This window comes from Petaurus breviceps, unplaced genomic scaffold (genome assembly GCF_028583685.1).
Source record: "Petaurus breviceps papuanus isolate PSGF00001 unplaced genomic scaffold, PetGlider_PUasm1.0 91133, whole genome shotgun sequence".
NCBI classification, from domain to species: Eukaryota; Metazoa; Chordata; class Mammalia; order Diprotodontia; family Petauridae; genus Petaurus; species Petaurus breviceps.
Genome location: NW_027187419.1, coordinates 7,441,717 through 7,449,216, shown reverse-complemented (window position 1 = coordinate 7,449,216; position 7,500 = coordinate 7,441,717). Strand labels below are relative to the sequence as shown.

At 38.3% G+C, this 7,500-nt stretch overlaps 1 protein-coding gene across 2 annotated transcripts in view; it reads right to left on the bottom strand.

Moving 5' to 3' along the window:
• The window catches only part of LOC138155257 (interleukin-18-like), a 376,645-nt gene that overhangs the window by 188,789 nt on the left and 180,356 nt on the right, over nucleotides 1-7,500 (bottom strand). The window lies entirely within an intron of this gene.

Here is a 7,500-nt window from a genome sequence, read left to right as displayed (position 1 = left end):
GAGTCATTTAGGCTAAGTGATGCTAATGACCATAAGTATATAAGCAATGGAAGTCTGTACTTTTCCACTGTCCTGACTCCTTCTGATCCTATGTCAAACATATAAACATTTGTGGCTCCTGATTGAATGAGGCCCCCAGATGACTACAACAGCTGCATGCTGACTGACACCCAATTCTGATATCTCCAGTTACAGATTTAGAGCCCCACCCAATTTCTGGTCCTGAGTAGGAAACTCCCTCACCTGAGTATGGTGTTGATACATGACTTGGGGAATTTCCCCACCACATCTAGGTTTGATTAAGAATCCTCCCCTACATCTTTGTCATCCACAACCTTTTCTCAACCAAGTTCATCTTTAAGGTATAAAACTTCCCAACTCAGAAATCCAGCCTCAGATACTTACTAGCTGTGTGACCCTGGGCAAGTCACTTAACCTCTGTCTGCCTCCGTATCTTAATGAGGGTAATAATAGCACCTACCTCCTAGGATTATTGTGAGGAGCCAATGAGATAAAAATTGTAAAGTCCTTAGCACATAGCATGCACTTTATGAATTCTAGCTATTATTGTTATGAGTGACCGTGGCCCTGCGTGACTGAATCTCTGTCTGTGTTGACATATAGCATATGTGTGTGCTTTTGTTTTTTGCCTGCTTGCTGCATCCCCGCTAGTTTCCCAACTTCTAGTTTTCTGTAAATTCTCAAAACCAGGTCTTTGCTCTAACCTGAGTTGTGAGGCCAAATAGAGCAGCAGCTCTTGAAGACTGTATGTTGCAGAGACATGCTGCCATACATTGGTAGTGGGAGTTTCCTTATCTGGAAGTTCTTTTAAAATAAAAAAAAAAAGGTTTAATATATGGAATAAAAACATTTCCATAATATAATATAATAAAAAGATAATTGCATATGAAATTACAAATCTATTATGTATAATTTGCTGTTCTTTTTAAATATATAATAACATTATCATGTAAATGTCTTTTTCTTCTTTTTTTCTTGCCTTTCCCCCATGACTACCATTAGACACAAATAGGTATATATGTATGTAAAATTATTCTATACATACTTCTTTTTCAGTTCTTTCTTTGGATGTAGATAGCATCTTTCTTCATATGTCTTTTACTGTTAATTTGGGTTTTTATAATAGTCAAAATGACATTTTTTCAAAGTTGTTCTTAAAGCTCTTGTTGTTACTATATACAATATTCTCTTGGTTATGTTCATTTTGCTCTTCATTACTTTGTGTAAGTCTTTCCATGTTTTTCTAAGGTTATTGAGCTCATCATTTCTTATAGCACAGTAGTATTCCATCACAATCATATACTACAACTTGTACAGCCATCCACTAAGTGATGGGCATCCCTGGAGGTCTTTATTTCAATGAAATCACTGGTCCCAGCCCCTATCCTTATATGTAAACGTTATATTCCTACCTCTCCCACTACTTAAGAGGGAATAGAGGTGAAATGATTTCCAACAAACCCTATGGGACTGTCTAAGTTCTTTTATTGTATTGAACTTTTGGGTATGTTGCATATTGTTCTGAAACAGCTAAGCCATTGATTAGAGTTTAAAAATATTTGTATTATATGGAGATCTTTTTGGTAAAAAGATTTAACCCCTTAACAATCAGTTTCTCTTTCCATTTTCTAGGTGTAAATATCCATCACCTTCAGTGAAGAAACAAAATGCTATTTCCAGTGTGTCATACACTGAATGAATGTTGAAAGTTGCAAATGAAACATTGGAATAGGACTAGGTGTGTGGGACTTGGAAACTGCTTTTCTAATGTTTATCATGTGCAGACCAGTTTATGAAAAGGCTTTTATTTATTTATTCATTTATTTTAAGGCAACTGGGGTTCAGTGACTTACCCAGGGTCACACAGCTAGTAAGTATCTGAGATTGGATTTGAACTCAGGTCCTCCTGACTTTAAGTCCAACTCTGTATTTGTCATACCACTCTACCTCTCAGGGAGTTTCTTTTAAACACTTTGGATTCATAGAATTAGTTGTAAGGGACTTTAGTGGTCATCTCATCCAACTTCCCCATTTTATAGATGAGGAAACTGAGGCTCCTGGGGTTAAATGACTTGCTCATAGTTACACAGATCCCCTTCAGATTCAATTCTTTCTTCATTGCACCATGTTGTCCATCCACCTCTCTCATTATTTATCAGAAAAAACTACAGAAAGGTCAAAGTAACTTGTTCAAGGCCACAGAGGTGGTTTATAATACAATTGGGTTTAGCACCCATTCTCCCTAATTCCTAATCCAGTTCTTTTTATACTAAACATTCTGCCTCTCAATTTTCTTTCCAAACTGAACCACCCACTTCCCTTTATCTTTCTAAAAACACCTAACTTCAAAGAGGAGCAAGCAATACCTCAAAGGACCTTGCTTTGTGGCCAACTCCTCATTTGCTAAACCTTCTGTACAGGCCCGGGGTGATGGTTGGGTGATTTCTTTGAAAAGTATGATTCTGGGTCTGGCGGGACTGAACTAGCTGTATTTATTGCAGAATGACATCAGAAAGGAGACTCACTGTCCTCTCCAATTGTTTGTTGTATAAGCCCAGAGCAACCAGACTCTGTCCTTGTAACATGACCCATAGGAGTAGTCATTTAACATGGATGTCCCTGGGAAATGAAGGTACTACACAGTTAGCATGTAGATAGCATAGGGAGGTGGGCATGGGTTATTAAGAAGAAGATTCAATAGCAGCATCCAAACACTAACACTTTGTTAATAGATCATAGATTCAAAAGTTAAGGTTAAGGTACTTGCTGCTGGTCACACATCAGTGGTGAGATTTGAATCTGAGATCTCTGACTTCAGAACCAGGAATCTTTCCACTCTACCATGCTGCCTACATTTTCATGTATTTATTAGACTGAATTTCTATCAGGTAGGGTACCTCTCCAATTCGGGAAACTCTTTCTCTTTCCCTTAATACTTTTTTGAATGAGTGTAAATTAGTAAGACCTAAGGGTCTTTTCTTCCCAGATTGATTTTTTTTTTGACTAGGTCAAAGAGGTCATTCTTTGCCTCATTTCTTACCTGATCTCAATCACTGAATGGGTGTTGCCTCAGTCTAACTGAGACCTTAGCATAGAGGCCCCAGAAAGAGCTGGACTTAGAATGAGATGCCCTAAGTGTGACTCCTAACTCTACCACTTACTGCCTCTGTGGCCCTGGGCAAATCACTTCTCTCTTTCTTGGACTCAGTTTCCTTAGGAGTACAATAAGGGAATTGGATAAAATTATTTCTAAGGTTCCTTCTAGCTCTAAATCTTATGAAACATGTAAGGATGTGACCTCCTTCCAAGAAAGATTCACTTAAATGATCATCATCATTATTAATTGTGGCAGTTTCTCTGCTAGTCTATGCTGGGCCCTGTGGCTAAGCTTCGGCTCCTATATGATGAAGTCCTCTCAAATTCTGTTTAGATGCTGCAATGTTTGTTCCCCTGAGGCAAAAGACAATAAACTTGCATTTCACAGAAACCATCATGGGGCCAGAGCAATTTGTAACTCTATGGGGTATCAATTATATTTGAAGTTATCAACCTCCATGCTGTTCTAAGTGGTGTGTTATTACAGGTCAGCTAGCATTTGAAAAGTTTTCATGGGGAACCTGAGGATAAGAACTCAAAGCCTTCAGCTATCTAAGCTCTTTAAGTAGACAGGCATGATCTATTTATGTATTTATTAAATTTCTATTATTGCCTTTTGCTTTTATATCACTGTTAGTTCCTCTCCCCCCTGCTCTTAGCCCTCCCTCCTTACTTTGAACTGTCTCATGAAATTAAGAAACACATTTAGAAACGTAAAACTGGCAGATCCCATCATGTAGGCCACATCCATCATGCTCCATCACTGCTGAGAGGAGGGGAGGTGGGTTTCATCCTGTATTCTCCAGGCTTGAAATAGGTCATTAGCCATTACAACCATCAATCAATCAATCATCCATCAACAAGCATTTTATTAAACTCCTGCTAGGTTCCAGGTTCTAAGTAGGACCTCAGGATATCAGTAAAAAGAATAAAATGATCCCTCTTAGCAAGAAACTTGCATTCTAATGTGGTAGGGTGGGAGGTGTAAATAAAAAGTTCATATGTAAATATATGCATCATAAATATAAAAGAAATAAATACAAATATATACACCATAGTAAAATATAAGAGGTTGAAAGGAAGAGTACTAACAGTTGAAGGGAATCAGGAAAGGATCCATGCAAGTATATGGTGCTTGAAATGTGTGTTAAAGGAAGAACTGAGGAAGGGATCCATTCCATGATGGGGAAGCAGTCAGGGCAAAGACATGGGTAGAGGCATGTTGTATGTGAGGAACAGAGAGAAGGCCAATTTAGCTGAATTGCAGAATTCTGGAAAGGAAATAATGTCTCACGAAGCTGGAAAGAAAGATTGGGGCAAGGTTGTAAAGGACTTTAAAGGAGGGAGTTTATACATGTCTAGAGGCAATAGGGGGTCACTACAGTTGGGTAGAGTGGTGACATGGTCAGATTGGTCTGATTTGGCAAATGAAGAAACTGAAGCTGACTTCCCCAAGGTCACACAGTTAGTAAGCATATGTGGCAGGATGTGAACTCTTTTGAAGATACTCTTGGCTAACCATCCTTAATTGATCCTGAAATGGAATGGACTCTAGGCCTTTCATCTCTTGGTTATCCTCTGAATCTGCCACAGTTCAGTCAATGACTTCCCTAAAATATGCCCAGAATTGAACATAGTATTTCAGTTTTGGTTTGACCAGGGCAGAATATAAAGTGACCATTACCTTTCTTATTCTGAACACCTCATAATAATTTCCCACCAACTACAACTGATAAACAAGGATTGGCTAAGATTCAGTTGATGCCCAGCCAAAAATGAATGGGCTGTAGTAGAAGGGACCAATGTACATTGAATGACTGCTTTTAAAAAATTTCAAATGACATGTTATAATAGAATGCTGTGCAGTATATGGTATATGTGTGTGTCTATCTCTCTCTTTGTGAATTTTCTTATAAAGCCTTATAGGTCCTTCATAGAATATGTATCTGGAAGGGATCTTAGATAGCATTTAATTCAATGCCCTAATTTTATAGATAAGGAAACTGATGCCCTAAATTTTAAGTATCTTGTTTAAATCAAGGTCACAGAGGAAGAAATTTGTGTTAAATGAAGGTTGGAAACTGGGGGTGGTTAGAAACTAGCAGATTTGGGGAAAGATAAGCTATTTAGCTATTCCATTAGTAGAAAGTACTATTCAATGCCCCTCCCCTTTGCCCATGTAAAACATTTCAATCATTTCCTTTATTTCACAAAAACTTACATATACCCTCAAATACCAAAAACAATCCCATATTCCATATCCCAAATCCTATAAAATACAAAAAGATGTAAAAGAAGAGAGAAAGAGAAGGCTACAACACACATATATACACATACATACACACTAATACACAATATATACATAGATACATACATATATGCATGTCTATGTGTATATCTATGTATGTATGTATATATATTCTATCAAACCAAGAAATGAAAAAACTCAACATGGCTCATCCTTTAGTAAGTCTAGGGATGTTAGGGGATGCAAAGCAAAGTGATAGGTGAAGTCATTTTGGGAAACCCTGATGAATTGGGGTACAGGAGTGGATCAAGGAATGCTTTGTGAAGACATGCCATTTTGGTTGGGCTTTAAAAAGCAGTTTAAAACCAGTTTCAAAAACTGGTTAGATCTTAGGCAGTCAGATCTGGGTTGAAATCCACTTACTAGCTGTTTTTCTCTGGGAAAGTCACTCACCCTCTGTCTGTCTGTTTTTTCATCTGTAAAATGGGGATCATAAGCACCCACCCACCAGAGATGGTGTGAAGATCAAATGGAACAATACTTGTAAAGCACTTACCACAGGGCCTGGCACATAGTAGGTGCTTAATAAATACTTAATATTTCTTCCCCCTTCCCTCTCATAAAAGATAGGAAAAAAGAGAGGGAAAGCATTCCAATTCTGGAGAACAGTGTATACACACAAAAAAAGCCCAAAAGTAGGGGTCATGTTCAGTGGATAATGAATAGTCTGGTTTGTTGGGAGTGTAATAAGAAACAGGACTTGAGATGTAGGATGATGCTAGAATTTTAAGGATTTTGAATGCCCTTAATGTAATTGAACTTCAACCATCTTAAGTTGGCAATTTTTTATCGTTCACTTGTTTCAGTTGTGTTAGATTCCCTGTGACCCCATTTTGGGGTTTTCTTGGCAGAAATACTGGAGTGGTTTGCTGGAGTGGTTTGCTATTTCCTTCTCTAGTTCATTTTACAGATGAGGAACTGGGACAAACAGGGTTAAGTGACTTGCCCAGGGTCACACGAGCTAGTAAGTATTTGAGGCTATATTTGAACTCAAGAAGAGAGTCTTCCTGATTCCAAGTCCATGCTTTATCTACTTCGCCACCTAGCTGCATCTAAGTTGGCAATAGAAAGTTACTAAAGAATTTTGAACCAAACAATGATATTGTCAAATCCTTGAATAAAGAAGCTTAATCTGGCATTGGTATGAAAGGTGAATTAAAAGAAGGGAGAAAATAGAGGGAAGAAGATTTGTCTGGAGTTCATTGCAATAGTAGCAGAGTGTAGTAACCAGGGCTTTAGTAGGGTAGTGCATAATGGCATTAGAGAGGAAGATATGTTTGTGAAAGATGCTATAGGGGTAGAGTTGGTACCTGGTAGAGTATGAGAGGTAAGAGTTGGAAGCATCAAAACAACACCAAGGTTTTGAGCATATAAAATACCCTAGTTTGAGACATGTTGATTTCTTGTGGATAGAGATGTGAGTCTGGAACTCAGGGTGGATGTGAGGACTGGAGGTAGAGATCACTAATGGGAAAGATTGTAGAGAGAGAAGAGGGACTGAGAATAGAATCTCAATGTGGGCATAGACACATTAAGAGATTGGGGAAAGGATATGGATACCGAGAGAAGGCAGGACCATAGAGGTAGGTACCAGAAGAAGGTATCTTAGGACAATAGATTTATTTTTGGAAGCAATTTTAGAAGTCATCTAATCCAATCTTCTCATTTTACAGATGAGGAAACTGAGACCCATAGGAGTTAAGAGGAGGAGTTAGTAACATGGATATTAAGTTGAAGAGCCAGGTTTGAACCTCTATCCCAAACACATTATGTGTTTTTGTAACATAACATTCTAAATCTAGTACGATTTCCACTGTCCAATGACTGAAGCCAAGGGGGAAAAGAGAAACTAGAAGGAGGTGATAGAAGTGTCAAATGCATTAGAAAAATAACATAGAGGGAGGTAGTGTGGTACAGGGGAAAGGGAATTGCTTTGGAGTCAGAGGAACTGGGTTAATTTTTTTCAACGGTGTGTATGTGTGTGTGTGTGTGTGTGTGTGTGTGTGTGTGTGTGTGTGAGTGAGAGAGAGAGAGAGAGAGAGAGAGAGAGAGAGAGAGAGAGAGAGAGAGAGAGA